At 32.3% G+C, this 17,157-nt stretch overlaps 2 long non-coding RNA genes across 5 annotated transcripts in view; one reads left to right on the plus strand and one right to left on the minus strand.

Moving 5' to 3' along the window:
• The window catches only part of LOC106682361 (uncharacterized), a 70,086-nt gene that overhangs the window by 22,828 nt on the left and 30,101 nt on the right, over positions 1-17,157 (plus strand). The window lies entirely within an intron of this gene.
• The window catches only part of LOC106682359 (uncharacterized), a 101,085-nt gene continuing 93,997 nt past the window's right edge, over positions 10,070-17,157 (minus strand). For all 4 annotated transcript variants that reach the window (XR_010844764.1, XR_010844766.1, XR_010844763.1 and 1 more), the window contains one exon: positions 10,070-10,289. This is a non-coding gene — a long non-coding RNA (uncharacterized lncRNA). The remainder of the gene's footprint in view (positions 10,290-17,157) is intronic.

Genomic DNA, 17,157 nt, shown 5'->3' on the forward strand with positions numbered 1-17,157 from the left:
AGTGCAATTAATTTTTTCTATCAGGTATTATACTTAGTTTCAAAAGTAACTGATCTGGTTCATAAAAACGTAAGTCATTAATTTATATTTGCAGGTATGCCTAGAATAAGTAATGAAGATGGAAGTAATTATTATAATGAGTCGAATGAAGAAGTAGTTACTTGTTTGATTAAATAAATCATTAGAGATAATTATGTAAGGGGATCAGGTTGTGTTTATAAACTTGAAAAAATTATGTTTTTAATATTATCCTTTGTTAATGAAAAATCGATATTTTAACTGTGGAGTTTTTTTTTCCCTTAGGAGTCCGTAAGACTTATGTTCTAATTCCCTTTTTTTAATGTAGTTTAAGAAACCAATTGACTTTAACTTTTACAATTTAATGGGTTAGGTGTTAAAGTCTTCCAACCCTTAAAAATATAGATAGGAGGAGAAAGACAAGAACAGACTGTTTGTTTGAACGTAATTCATGTTGTAAGGTTTGGAGAAGTAAACTCTGTTGAATATAGACTCCTTTATAATTTATTGGTCCTTTCCAACGGTCCATAAAAATCCTTTTTGGCTTCTCCCCTCCTCCTCTTTATTCGGAGAACGGAAACTTTTTCTTACTCCCATTTTCCGTGTCCCTGGCTCATTCGCGCCCTCGCCCTATCGGTTTTTTTTCTAGTCCCCTTCCTCCCGGTGAAAAATGATTCTTTCCATCTTATCCACCTTCCGTGAAATTATAAACTTTAGCCACACAATGAGGGTTTTACCTTGTTTTTACACTTTTACCCTCCAACAGAGCTCGGTGCTGTTATTCATCTATATTACACCATTACTTTCTTCTTTATGATTTGTTACGTAAAATAATTTTTAATCTTCCGAAATTTCTCTGAAACGTCGGTAGAGTAAACCAGGCTCAGTGGAGGGAGGCTTGTTATTTTAGGGTTTTGAAAACCGTTATCAATTATCATTATCAATTAAATTTTTTAAAATTAACACTTTGTTTTTTTATTTTTCAGCAATGAAACTTGTTTTTTCCCCAAAAATTTGAGGTCTTATGTTTCAAGATATATAAAATCCAACCGTCCGCCGTCTGCAGCTTTTTTCCGAAACTACCAAGCCCATTTTTTGAAATTTGGTACTTACGATTCACCCCACCAAGATCCGCAGAATCCATTATTACCATCCTCTTGCCGAGGAGATTTGCCAGAAAAGGCAGCCGATTAGATTATTTTATCGGCGTTACGTAAAAATTGAGGAAAAACAATTTTCGAATTATTATTTATTTATTATTATTTATAATTATTTAACAATTTTTCTTTGGATGGGGAATTAGATTCCCTACCAAAAGAATATATTGTTTTAATTGGGCTAGAAAAGATGTGGTATGTTGAATTTGAGCAATCAGTTTTTAAAAGAAATTGCATCTCCTAGAACATTTCATGTTGATTTCTTCTTAAAATACGTGCTATATGCCGTGTTCTAATTGGACAAAGGTAGTGCAACCGAGTGACTGTGATGTTCCCTTAGACGCGTTATTTAGTGGGTTGCCCTTATTGAACTTCTAATGTTCAGTTACAATACAACTATATTCCCTCTATTTTATTTTGTTTGTAATCCGGCTTGGTGACCATTGCTTACTAAAGTTCATAGTAACCGCCTGTTCATTTGTACAGTTAGACCGTGTCCTAATTGGACAAAGGTAACAAAACAGGGCGACGCCGATAGTTACTTGGATTAAGAAACGGTCATACAGAGGCAATGCAGCTAAGTATCCTAACTGAACCTTCTTCTGTCAAAAGTCAGTGTGTGTTCCTCGGCCGCTTGTCCACCCTGGTTCTTGCTCGTCCATATGGAACTCCTCGGCGGTACTCATTGCCAACTGCACTGTCAGGATCGTAGACTGGAACCACATTCTTCTCTCGACGTTTCCTATTTCCCTCAGTTTTTCCGTTATTTGTTTATACTGAGCAAGGAGAACCATAGCATACTGTCTGCTCGACTTCCAGGTTCTATTCTCTCAACGTTTGGATGATGTCTTCTTCCATCGTCTATCTCCCGCCACCGAAAGTTTTCTCCAATCTTTTCTTGACTACAAGCCATGTGGTTGCTTCACTTGCTTATATTTGGTTCAAGATACTCCTCTTAATCCTTCATACTAAGGCCGCTTTCAACGAGTCCGTACCTCCTATGTTCAGTAGGTCTTCCTGGACCTTTGCTACTATCCTGACTACAAGCTTTCCTTGAGAAAATGGTTCCATTCCTCCATCTCTCCGGTGAACCTTTCTAAAATTGCCTTTCACAGGTCCCGTGAAGTTCTTGTGGGAAACTTCATCCATTGTAGCGCATCATGTGCGGTATGCATAGGAAGCAAGACTGGCTTCATTTTTTTTTCTAACCTTTAACTATATATAACATTAACCTAACCTTTAAATTTGTAACCTACAAACTAGTACAACAAGTAAAAACTTAATGCTAAGCCTACATCTATAGAATATGTACAAACAAAAACCCCTCTACTTCCTTATAGTAGAGAGTCATTATAAAGAAGGGAGCCTGGTCCGCTGAAGGCGAGAGTTAAATATTATCGTGGAAGCCTACGGCCGAGGGATACAAGAACGGGGAGAGAGTACTCCACTGTGTGGGTGGGTGTGGTGATGTTGACTTCAGGCTGGTTTTATTGTCGGAAACGATCTACTTTAAATAGATATCTACACACTATCAACTGATTTGGCATCTGTCTGCTGACATAGAACTCTATCAGTTGATATCAAGTGATATCACATTCTATCAGACTCTAACTTATTGATATAAGTTATTTGTTCATGAATAATATTTATATATTCATATAAATTACTGCTAAATTTATATCTTATTTCAATTTCATTAATTATTATTATGATCAATCGCTTCCAAGATTTTATAATTAATTGAGTTCAAAGCAGAAAACTTCAAAAGCTAAGGAGTTGATTAAATTATTTGAAGCACTCCCGTAGCTGAGGACTTGTTTCAGAAAATAAATCAGAACCCAGTAGAATAACATCAAAGGTTTTGAAATAATTATAAATTAATTAAATAAATAAAGTACCACGATGAACTCGGATAAAACGTAAAGAAAACCAAATATCCACATTCTAAAATTGATTAAGATGCCAAGTCACACCAGCGTTTGGTGTGACCTGCTTTTCCATTCGCTATCCAGTTCCAGTATACAACTTTCCTCTCTAATATTTTTTTTCTGTTTTGCAAAATAATGTAATAGTAGTGCATTTCACATGGGGAAGTATTAACCAGAAATTATTGATTCTTTATTAATTTGTAGTATTTATATTTATTCTGTAGTAATTTCATTCCATTTAAAGACATTCCACTAGATTTTACTGTATTAAAGTCGAACCAGCTTGATTAAGTTTAAGTACTTCACACTTCTAATAGGATTTTCCGTCAACATAGGAATAAACATTTAACCAAAAATGTATTTTTTTATTTATTAAAATTTACAACTCTATTGAATAAAAACAAAGTTAGTAAATATGATATGTGTTCTATTACAATGGCTTGGTAATCTTGTGGAGAATCTACCCACTGTTGGAACTGCAACAACATTTCTACATTATAAGAACTTAGCGTTTTTTGAAAAAGGCCATCTTCTTTTCAGTAGCCTAGGAAGATTATCTATAAATTAAGGATTATATATAATGAAAAAAGAATAACATGAATTAATAGAAAGACCCGGTTCATTTTCAAGAAGTATAAAGTGGCGACAATGCTTGAGGAGAAGTTGGTTAGAACAAGAAAAGAATTGCAAAAAGGAAGGTTGAAGAATAAAGACACTTTAATGAATTTCGTAAATTCTATAAAATGGTGTCTAACCTCAAGAGTGGACCGTTCAGGAGAAGAAACATGATTTAAAATAAATGTGAGAAAATGTTGATTGTGCTGGAAGTGGTGCAAGGAATGTGGTGGCAACTTGGATTACTTGGAAACCATTCCGCCGGATTTATAAGACATTCTAGATATCTTACGTAAACTAAGAAATAACAATTCTCCAGATAGTGATGAAATCCCCGCAGACTTGTTTAATGTAGTGCATGAAGAAGTCCCCTAGGAACTGTAGGAAGTGATAGCGTAAATATGGGGAGAGACATTATCTAAAGAATGAAATAATGCCTTAACAGTGTTAGTACAGAAGACGGAAAACTCAACAATATGCAGCAACTATCGAATGATTAGTTTGCTTTATACTTATTACATATGAAATCTTCTCAACAGGCTCAACAACACATTTATATGTAAAACGAAGGCTAGGTTACTATCAGGGTGGTTTTCGGAATAGGTATTCTATTGATACTCGATAGGTCTACTATCGATTAAATCTTCACCATGATGCAGACATTGTAAAGATGGTAGAATGCCAGCAGACTATATGGATGCTGTTTGTTGATTTAGGCCTGCCAATGACACAATCGTACGAAATAAATTCAAATTTGCAATACTTGGCTATCGAATAAACTGACTCGATTAGTACAATGTTCAATGGAGAGTTCTGTGTACCAAGTTAAGTGTTATGGTGTATCATGGCTAGTTAATGGTATTAGCGGCCTATGACAGAGGAACCAATTGGGACTCCTCTCCTATTTAACATCGCCTTACATGCGGTCGTTAAGAGAGTAGGATTAGCTCAAGAAGGTACTTTGTTTACAAAGATGATCCAAGTCTTAGCCTATGCAAATGTTGTAGTCGTCATGGAGAGATCTCTCTAGAGCATGGCAATAGCCTTAGAAGCAAAGAAGGTAGGACTACATATGAACCAAAGCTAACAGAGAAATAAAGCAACTATGAGTCTAATAAAGACTCAATATGAAATAGGGCATTACGTTTTTTAAACGGTCAAAAGCTTTCAATACCTAGGCTCTATTATGAACGAGTCGCTATACGATGAAAAAGGAGAGAATTAGAATTTATGGAAGATATTATTAAGGCTCATTAAAAGTAACCTTGGAAGTAGTACGACCAAGTTTATGCTGAATAAAACTCTAATAAGATCAGCAGTCACGTACGCTAGAAACACATGAACCTTCAACAATAAAAGTATCAACCTGCTAAACAGGTTTGAAAGAGTACGCGAGAATCGTCTTTGGAGAACAGCGAACTATTTCGGTCCTACAAAGAAATTAGAGCATTACCTTAAAATTCAAAGGCTAAATGGTTAGGCCATGCTATGAGAACGAGCGAGGGATAGAATGGCAAGCAGTTCGTACAAGAATGGATGGTGTGCGTCAACGTGGTAAACCTAAGGGACGATGGAGGGATAGTGGGACAGAATCTTCGACAACTGAAGATTTCTGTTACCCATGCAGGTGACATAGAAAGATGATTGGTGCCTGGGCAGACTTTCATACGACTGCCTCACGATTGTAACAGCAAGAGAAGGAGGATTATCAGGATTTGAAGAGAAAGCAATTATAGAAACAATCGGATTTGGGTGGTTAGGGAGTTTATAATAGAAAGATTGATGTCTGGTTCTGAAGTGATTTTGACAAAATAAATGAATAAAAGAAAAAAAAGAGGATTTTAGAAAGAATTATGGATTGTAAGGATTGGATACGAGAGGAATTCGATTGTGTAGTAGAACCCCAAAGCTCAACTACATAAGTCCAAATTAAGAGTATGTTCAATAAATATTAAGCTCAAGTCGCTAAGTTACTCATGGTCCTTATAGGCTTGGTCAGTAGGGGATGTCGACCTGCTTTAGAGTTGACTACAAGGAGTAATGTCAAAACTATTTCTCAATGTTTGGAGAGGAAACCGGTCTTCTGTAAGATTTACTCCTGTTGGGGTCAATTTTAGGTTTCAGTACAACTCTAACAATAATACTCAGAAGTGCTATATTTTTTATTTATTCAGTATTATTTATCGAAGTATTTTACATTTATTGTTTATATAGTTTTTCTAAATTATTAATTATGATAATAAGCTGTATAATAATCCTGAACTGTTCTATTAGAGCTCTTAAACTTGGTATATGGTGTCTATTCGATGAATTGTATTTAAATTGATTCAAAAGTACACTCCGAAGTGTTTTAGAGAATATTTATAAAAAAAAAAAAAAAAAAAATGGGAAATGAATACTTTTAGCATATGATAATGAGTAAATAGTGAGAAACATGATGTTGGACATAAACTTCTTTTATTTTTTATCACTAACATCCAACATATAGATTTTCTCATTTCATACATAGAATGTACTTTATTATGCATTCGACGTCACTAAAGTTCCTTTCAAGTAACCTTTATCAGAAGTTGTGTTATAGTTATGAATGGTTATGAAATATTGGCTAATGAAGTATCTGCATTTGGTGTATTTGCAGAATTTGTTTCTGTCTGTTCTAATGATGTATGCTATATGTTAACATAGCTTTTTATTGTTGTTCCTATCAGTTTATTCTGTCGAAATGCGTCAATACATAGGATTAAAATGTAGAATTTGCATGGTTATTTTTAATTGTTCTTATGATTTGACTTTTCTTGGTTAATTTATATACGTTATTTATATTAATATATGTACTTAAGTAATGTATATAGCTATATATTATTTCTGTTTGCAAGACAGACCAAAGAGATCTTTGGATCCATAGCAGAATATTATATTGGATATAATGTAGATTATATAATGAAAATTATACTTTCACGTCTGCTATTGATTATAAATTGGTAGGATTTGTAAGTTCTAAAAATGTTCTCATAAACATTTTTTCTTACTATGTACACTGATAGATATGGATTCCATCAGTAGTTTAATTTCTTAAAAAATAGTGATGTTAGATCCACATAACTCTATACATTAGTAAGTTTCCAAGGTTTATAAAGAAAAAAAACTTCATTTTTTCAGAAATAGACAGTGAAAATCGCATTTGTGAAAGCATATTTAGGTGTACTAAATTTGCGTATGCTGTTAAAGTTACAGTAAAAATGAATATTATTGTACTTTATATTGTAAATTTAATAACTAATTTTAAATTTTTATTAAAATGAAATGAGGTTTTCAATATTTAAATAGGTATCTCGAGGTGGGGTGAGGACTGACCAAACCTCGGCACTAACCTGGCCCCTCCTAGAACAATTCTTTTTGCAGCGCTGATGGACTTCGTGTTCAGGACTGACTAAGGCATGCCCGTAATGAAAAAAAATTCTATTAACGCCGGTGTATTCAAAGTAAACACAATGTTCCTGACACAGCCACCTAAAATTTGATTGTTTCTGACGTTAGTTGAATAAAGTTTTTCTTTAGGGGCTTAGAAAAAACAATACTTTTTTTTCTCCCTCTCCTATTAATTTTATTATCTCAAACAAGTACCAATACGCAGTTCAACACTCCACACGTTGCGTCCAACATCAGGAAGGTATTCTTAGCATCGTGTTGCTGTGACTTAAAGATGAGCGTGTTTCAGTTTTGGTCGAACAGGCAATAATGTCTAGAAAACAGACTAAAACTAAAAAAAAAAAAAAAAGGCTGTTATTAGATTCATTTTATAGTTTTGGAAAATGTTTATATGTTGTTTTCTACTTGATGGATCTCCAACCACTAAAATTCTGAAAATTTGCTTTATCCATTCAGTAGTTTGATCCACATAACTGTACTTCGTTTGTTTCCAGAGCTATTATTCCTGACTGATATTCTGTCCCAATGTTTAGAGCTATAGAAATCATTATTAAGTTTTACATTACGAGTATACTTACGAAGTTTTAACAATAATCGCGCGCCGTTGTTACATTGACTTAAATTCTGATACGAGCTACGTTTTGCGATGTGCTCTGTATTAAAACAGGGAAGAGACAAGTATTGCAAAAAGCTATTGGAGGAAAGCCTGGAAAAGTTCAATAATCGAGAGGAGATTTACCTCTAGGGCCATCTTGGTGACAGTTAATTGCTCCCAAGCAGGGAGTTGCCTTGAATTATTGACAGTGTAGCCCCGGTTCCCCATTACAACGATAAATGGCTAACAGTGGAATTGTTTTTCTGACTTCTTTTTAAACGACCGCACCCTCTGTCTCCCTAGACCGAAATAGTGGACAATAAATACAAAACCAATCGGGCAGGGTTTGTCTATCAGATCCTACTCTGGATTAACAGCGTCACTCTCTGAGCTTTATTAATCCTAAAATCTGATTTTTTTAGAGTGGAAATTTTAAGGAATTTTGAAAAATATTATTTTATATGAGTTAGGCTCTTCAAAGGTCACATTAAAAGTATTGATTATTTGACACTTCTCTTAAGGGCCCGTCAAACCAATAGTACACCAGACCGAAAATTTCTTAAGTATGCCATTGCATCAAGAATACGTAATCTATTTTTAAACATATATTACTTACTCGTGTTAATTTTTGAATTTTATAAGTTGCATCATTACTTTCATTTTTAATTTTTTTTAGGAACTTCTACAACTGTTGTCCTCCGCAGTAACAAGCAAGGATTAAATTTTTCAAAAAATATAAAATAATTTACAATTATATAATTATTTAATTTTTTGTTCTTTTAATATTCACCCTTTCTAACCGTACCCCTCCGTATATCGAAAAAAAAATGATCTTCCAAAGATAAACGGTGTAAACTTTCAATTTATTACAAAATACTGATCTGCATTAATATAATAAGGCCAATCTGGACATACGGAGTTGAGCTTTGGGGCTCACTAAACCTTCGAATTCCTCTGGTATCCAATCCTTACAATCCAAAATCCTTAATTCCTCTTATTTTGTCACAAATAAAATGATCCATAAAGACCTTAGTGTTCCATATGATGTAACCGATCTAGCCCAAATCAGATATCCTTCCATAATAAGCTCGCTAACCACCCAAATCCACTAACTTCTAACCTTGCTTCCTCTCCATTCCTAACAATCCTCCTAGGCGTCTGAAATGAAGTTGATCGTTCTTGTAGATGAAAATACAGAAACCTCATTCGACTATTTAGGCTTTGAGGATCCTGTTGTACGTTATATCATCACTCTTATCTCTCTAATTGATATGATTTTATTTTCTCTGAATATTTCTTTTTAATATTTTTTCGCATTCCTAAATCTTGTATGAAGTACCCCTGTGGCTAATACGCACTTTGTCTGTTATCGAGGCTAACTAATCCTTAGGATTACGTTTATCAAATATTATTCGACTGTACACGAGGTAGAATACAAGGCATGGCATAATTGTAGAGAGGGTGAGGTGTTAATTGTGGAGAGGACGGTAGAGGTATCGGAGATCGATTATTGAAAGCATTAAAGTTTTGAAGCGTCCCACCCCCTGATGGCCCCACCCCGTTTTATTCTCCTTTAATCCAGGGGGCACTTCCTTCTCCCCCCCCGCCTAATAAGATGGTGGAAGCTGTATCATTTTAAAATAGCTCATTTTCTAGTCGAGTTCTCGTAACGAGATCCCTCTCCTTCCCTTAAACCCCTCCTCATTTAGACTCTAAACTCTTTTTTATTCGGTTCAGTCACCTAGTCTCTCCATGGCTCTTCCTCTCTCTCCCTAATACCCTATAAAGGGGTATTCTGTTTTTATACAAGAACCGCATTCCTTCTGTTTAACAAGTTGAATCTAATTTTGGAAAACGAGGTCAGCCAGTGCTTAAGTCCGAGAGCGTTTTATCTTATTTCATTTAAATGAGATTATTGTCTGTTGTGCCGGATAAAGTAAATAAGGCATTTACCAATTTTTTAAGGTAAATTATGTTATCAAAGATAGTTCGAGCTCATAAAAATGATAGTGTATGGTCAGCAGGTAGATTTGAATTTATTAAATATTTTAAGCTCTACTTGGGAGTTCGATTCATTTATTGGAACCGATTACCACATATTCACTTCTTTTGGTGATTCGAATTTTTTTTAACTACTTCACGATTGATTCTTTTAACCCCTTTATATTAAAAATAAACTGTTCTTTAAAAAAAATTATAAAATTTCCTAACCTAACTGCGGTTATTCATGGAATATTTTGTCTTGTTTTTTGAACTAGACAAAAAATTAACTATTACTCAAATTAATGTTTAACATATGTTTTATTAAATAAAAACATAAAAATGAAGCACTTCAGATATTCGACAGTTGGTTTCAATCTTGGTTTAGATTCTTCGGCAATGATCCAAAAGTAACCTAACAACTCCTTGATGATTTAAGCTAATGTCAATTCATATGATAGGTAATTTTATGTTATTTCCATGCCAAGCGTAGACCAGATTTATTATGCACTTCAACATTTTTTTCTTCTAAGGATAATTTTCCGTCTATCTTCCATTCAGCATAATCTGAAACAATAAGGAAATAATTATTAAACTAATTTACAACATGTAATATAACCTAAATATATTATTTAAACCAATATAATTGACTTTATATACGTGAAATTATTACTTGAATATAATTTTTTCGATGTATATAAACATAGCGTAACTGAAAATATTTATTAACGTTGTGTTTGAATTATAGTTGTAGAAATATGGCAAAAAGTTAATTCGTTTCACCGGAAAAGCCAATTTATATAATCATTCACTTTTTCTTTTTAATTTTCTCCAATTTTGATTTTGATTAACTAGTCTTATTAATTAATTAATGTACATGATATTAAGTGGTTTTAATAGCTCTGTTGATTAATATATTAAATGACGAATTTTCAAAAATACTTCTTCTAATGGACCTTTAATTTTGTTTATTTTAAATAATTAATCGTCTCTCATCGTTGGTAGAAATATAAAAAAAAAATGTACAAATAACAACTATGAAACAATTTGTTAATTAACTAAAGAAGAAAATATATCTTTTCGTGTTTTCGTGATCGTTATCGCTTTAATCATAACTTTATTACTGGTGTCTTAACACGAAAATATAGTAATAGTAATTTTTTTACATAGCCTATGAATAGAAATTCAGAAATGCGAAGTATAGCCATGAATAATAAGTTGCCGTGTTGAAAAGGACAAGGAATAATTTTACTCAAAGTAGGTTGGTAAGTGAAAGCTGGTGATGCACGCTCCGCTGAAAATCCACAGATTTTTAAAAATATGTGTAATTTAAACTAATTAATTTGTAGGTAAAAAGTTGCAGTAATCTCTTATTTTGTTTTCATATCTAAAGTTATTCTCGCTTTGTCATGTTAGTTTGTTCGAAATAAGGATTAAGACATTGAACACAATGACAAATGATGCTAATTGAAGTTTCCAGTATTAGCTTGAGGAATCGGGAATGATTAAAAGTTGGTGCAGAGAGGAGGGCGAGGAAGGGGGTGCTGGAGGAAGAGAACTGATGAGCAGTTTGGATCTTATCTCTGAGTCAATTCCAGGAGTCATTTATAGAGGGTCCATTCCAGCCTATCCAGCTAAATAGTCCCAGGTGGGGTCGCCATCTTATTATTGGAGTCATCCTTTCCCTTCATCCCCTATTTAACAGATTTTGTTACTAAGCCACTTCAACAAACGTACGCTCGATCTCTAAGCTCGGGCTAGGACGCGATTGTTAAAAAAAAATCTACTGGAGGATTCTTGGAATATTTCTGTATAATTAATATTAATCTATATTTGGTACTCTTGGTACTAGTTTTTGTAATCAGTACTTCTAATCCAAATCTCCTTGAAAAACTACAAGATTATTTTCTTGAGGAAATTCCCCAGTTATCTAGGTTAACGTAGCTCTTTTATTATCTACGAAGACATGACTTTGATCCTACCATATTAAAATGCAACTATTTTCTGTCTATCAGCAAGAAGTATCTCGAATTTTCCGCGGAAGGATATTATTTAAACTTTTAGAGTAAGTGCTAAAATCAATTTTAGGGCTCATCTAAACTATTTTACTTTAGGAAAACTATTATTGGTGAAAGTCTCTTGAAGCTATCAACTTGAACAGCCCTGATGCAGCTCTACAAAGTGTTGCGGGACTTCTGAAAATAAATAGTTGTAAACTATTTCTGTTTTCTTTTGTTCGCAATCCTGACCATCTTCTTCGTAATTTATTATTGTCAAAAGTACCCAGCAGGCTGGTGGTAAAAATACGTATAAACGAGGAGCGAAACGCTTACCATTAAACCGGACTAACGAACCGTGGTAATTTATTTCAGCTAAACCTCATATAAAGACATTTTTTTTTTAAACAGTCCTCAATTAATTACTCTTTTCTCAAAATAAATTAAATTAAAATATAGTAACAAAAATAGTAGCAATTGTAAAACAAGTTATGAAATACTTCTTTTAATTAACCGAATCGGAGAGAGGATAAAGCAAATATCAACTTTACACCAATTTAAATTATTAAAACATCGAAACGTTATCAAGTGATATAACAAGTGAAGAGATATTCTGATTTGATCACTCGGCATAAGAAATTTGGTTGTATGGTGTCAATATTTGCCGCTTGTAGCAACTTTTTTAAATTGTAGAGGTTTGTTAAATATATAATTCTCTGGAATCGCATGTATGAAATTATCCCGAAATAATTTTCGAGTTATCAATTCGTTTTCTTTTTTTTTTTAATGTTTTAAAATAATTCTGCATTATTGGGATTTTATTTATTTAAGAGTAAATTGTAGTAATTTTTGAACATTAATAAGGCCTTCGATTTCTATGTTTTATCTTAGAAGGAAACATTTATTAAAAAAAAAAAAAAAAAAAATTATTACAGTTATTTTATTTATGATGTGAAAAGTATTATAAGTTTATTTGTAGGTATACCAATAATACTCGTACCTACTTTTGACATCATAAATTCTTCGGCTATTGAATGATGTAATTGAATTTTTAAAGTAATCGTTTTTTTTGTGAGCTGCAGTGCCAATCTATATTTTCTTATGATAGGGTTTTTGGACTTCCTATACCACGGCAGAAAATTCGTAGATGTATTCATGTTAAAACCATGAATGTTTCATGTAATGTTTCATTTTTTAACTTTTCATTTGTGAATACCTTATATTAATGTATGCATAATTTCAAAATGAAAAATAAGAATAAATATTATCCTTATTCATGAATAAGTCATAAAAGTGAATTTATTTACTTATTTTAGTATTTTAATATCGCCTTTATAATCTTCTTTATGTTAGACCTCTCCTTCTTACATATATACTCCTCTTTTTTTTGTTAACTTTATCAATGAATGTTTATTTAGAAATAATTTCCTAGTTACTCCAGCGTTAATACAACTGGAAACTAGAAGAGTATATACGTTATTATTACTATTTTCCACACATTTTTTCGGATCCATTTTCGCTTTTTTATGTGCAAAACATAGTCAGTCAAGAAATTGATTTTTTATATGAAAAATGTTTGGAATAGTTAAGATAAGACTGATTTACGTGTCTTCGGTCGCAGCTGACGTTATCTTATTGTAAAATCTAAACGCCGCAATCAAATGAAGTGTGCACTTATATTAAATATCAATATGTTGTTTGTGATCTATCCATTAATTATTAGGGTTCGAAATCAACTCGTCCGTGTTTGCATTCTGACTATTCAGCACGCATGCGAGTTATTGCAATTAATAGATGAATAATTTTTAATATAAAAATACTTACATTATCATAACCACATATGAATTTCGGAATAAATCAAAATTATCGTGAAATTGTTTTTCATATATATTATAATCTACATCGATAATTTTTTTTCTTCAAATCACTATTACATGTAGATTGAACCTGTTTTTTTTGCACACTTATAAAATAATAATATAGCTGCCAAATAAAACACAAAAAAAAAAATGTTTTCTTATTGAATATATGAGTAATATTTTAGCTATTAATCAATTAGTAATTGAGAACAAACAAGCAAATAAGTCTTCATATATGAAAATGGAATTGTCTTTTCCCTATTAATCCACTATTTATTATATAATAGGATTCTACTGTACTTTTAGGATTCTTCGGGGCAATCATATTTTAGAGTGATGTTTTCATTTTCTTTGTTTTTTCAGTTGGTCAAATATTTCATATATCATTAGCGGTTTTATTGCAATGAAGATAAAACTATCCAATGCTGGAGGATGTAAGATAAAAAAAATAATAATGCTGTTCTGAACTCTATGATATATCCTTATTTTTCAAATATTATTATTAATTAAATATTAAATACACTGTTTTTAACTCATGAGAAGCAAATACTCAAATGTTTACATTTTGTCGGTATATAATTTTCTTAATTGAGGAATATTCTACAAAACGTCAATATACCCACTTTTGGAAAAATATGAATAAAATATTTAATTGAGAATATTGCTATGCTATATTTATTTGGGAGGGATAAAATTTGATGTCAACTGAAGAATTGTTTCATATGAAATTTTAATTTTTTATTAAAAAATTTATTCAATCTCAACTATTTGTGATTGTAGTAAGTTGAGAATTGTTATTGTTCATGTTTAATATAAAAAAAGGAATTAATTAATTGCATAAATTAATTATAACTTATATATTTTAAATTATTTTAACTGAAAAAAATTAAGGAAAGGTTTCAAATTTAAATATCCCAACCAAGTTTGTAAGAAACCAGTCAATGGTTCTCCTGACATGGATCTTATCGATTAATAATTGTGATAACACAGGCCTATAAAAGGTCCTTTTTTGAAATTTGATTTGATAATTTTGTCTGATCTTTATGTTTTTCGGCTTTGTGAAACCGATAATGAACCTTTTTCATTGCATAATATGAAATTCCAGTTTTTTAGCTCAACAATCAATAAAAGTTTTAGCATCTCAGATACCCAACCTATCAATTTCATAGTATCAAAGGGACATTAAAATGTTTCTAAAGACACGAATAGGACGCTTGTTGGCCAATTTGAATTTGAGGTATAAAACAATCTATTTATAATTGTTTAAACATATTTAAATTTCCTTCCAGTGTCTTCAAATCTAGCAAATACCCTCTTTATTAGTATCATCAGAAAATATAAATATAACAAGATGATCAGGGTTACGGTAAAAACAAAACAAATAGTTTTTAACTATTTAATGTCCGACGTTTCGTCCCTCTTTGTAGGGCTTCATCAGGGCTAAAAAGATTTTTAAAAAACTAAGAACATTACAACAATAAGATTAATGTTTTAGTTTTTTAGAAACTATTTGTTCTTTTTTTACCGCAATCCTGATCATCTGCTTATACTTAAGTTTTACGGTCAAATATATATATAGAAAATAAATTTTATGTTTCAACGCTATTTTAGTATTATAAAAACTTAATAGGCTAAATACCCTCAGCGTTATGATAGAAAGATATTTTTGTGCTACAAACTAGAATAATGATAATATTAATAATAAAGGCTTAGCAAACCCAAAGATTCGATGCCGATAGTTGTTCTACCAAATCAGACTCAACGCAATCTTCCCATCTACGTTTCAGTCTACCCTTCGGGCATTTACTCATCGGTTCAGAGTTTATTAACATTCGCGACTAAGTCCTGCAATCTTACACACTCATCTTATAATGCTATAACCTGAATTATATTTACCGGGTATAGTTCTCTCAATTCACCGTTGTGTAGCTCTCTAAATTCTCCCGGTAGCTGATCCTTTTTTGGTCCAAATATTTTACGTAATACTTTGTTTTTAAAAACCTTAAGGCCCTGTTCTTCCCTTAGTGTAAGGTGCCACGTTTTAATATCCATAAAGAACGGTTCAGCAGTCTGGTATTCAGGAGTAAGAAACGGGAATTACATATCATAAATTTGCAAAACATCTGAACATGATGGCAAAAAGCGGAAGTTATTTTCGGTTTCAGCACACAAAGAAAGATAGAGATCAGTCAAAATTATCAAAATCATTGTTTTGATTTTAAATCTTATATTATTAAATGAAAACATTAAAACGGCTATCGCAAAACTTAATAGGGGTTGAAGTCCTTTAGGACACAACTTAAATAAAGATTAAGAGTGTGTTCATTTTAATCCCTGCTTCAGTTTGTAATACCTAATAAAAAATGTTGAAATATTACAAGCAATAATATTGTGTAAGGATAAATTAATTTCATTTTTTCAATCATTTATTGAGGTATGAAAAGAGGCGCTTGGCTTTGAAATAATTATTGGCTTAATTAAGTTCTTTTGGCTAGATAAATAAACAAATTATTTTGAACAAGTAATTTCAATATTACTCTGCTGTGTTTTCTGGACTTTATTGTTGTGATGACGACTTTAATTAAACTAATTCAAGTGAATTAAAATAGTTATTAATGGAATTAAAGTGAAATCGCTCCTTAGAAATAATCGGATTCAATTATTCTCTAAAATTAATTAAGAAAATGAAGATACATTTCAAGTTATCAGTCTAATTTTAATGAACAAGCATATTAAATATGCTTGTTCATTAAAAGTAGAGATTACTGAATTTTATTTAGGTGGTTATTAGGTTTGTTCCAATGAACTGTTGGAGTCTTGGGAAACTGATCTTGCGATTGGAAAGCTGTAAAATTTCTTCAATTTTTTTCTTCAATCAAAGCCCTGGAGTTATAAGTACAATAATTACTGTATGGCAATTATACATTCTCTTATACTCCTTAACGTTGATAGATTTATTATATTAAAATCTATTAACAATGGGATAATGGTCAAGGGTGCACTGATATTTATTTTACAAGAGAATATACGGAGGTAGTACGAGAAGGATCAAAATTTTTCCTTGACTAAGCCATCCTTTCGGCCTTAGTTGGCATAAGTTGATTTTCATGTCCTGTAGGATGTGTGTGAAAAATGAGTGACGGGGCCCCGAGCTCACTTATTCAAGAGTGCCTGAGTATGCACTCAAGCCAGAGGGATATGAAATAAACACGGGCTTCCTCTCCTTAGACAAGCCATTAACAATTCAGTCGAGAGGACAAAAACTGCCCACCGCCGGCCCTCGGCTATCCCATTCCTCCAATCATTATGTTACATTTTCTATCTAGGATTCCCCCTTACACCGTCTGCTATTTTTTCGTTGAACCAGATATATTTATAGAATTCACCTAGATCGCCGCCTTACCTGGAATCACCATATCAATATCAAACTAACTCAAACTTATGCAAGGTTAGCAATGCTATATCCTATCCTAAACAGAAATTCCAAACTAAAACCAGAAACAACTGTTCTTATATTTAAAACAATCCTCAGGCCACTGCTGATGTACGGCTGTGAAGTCTGGGGAGCGGCATCCTTCA

This window comes from Halyomorpha halys, unplaced genomic scaffold (assembly GCF_000696795.3).
Source record: "Halyomorpha halys isolate HHAL.00 unplaced genomic scaffold, Hhal_1.1 Scaffold409.1, whole genome shotgun sequence".
NCBI classification, from domain to species: Eukaryota; Metazoa; Arthropoda; class Insecta; order Hemiptera; family Pentatomidae; genus Halyomorpha; species Halyomorpha halys.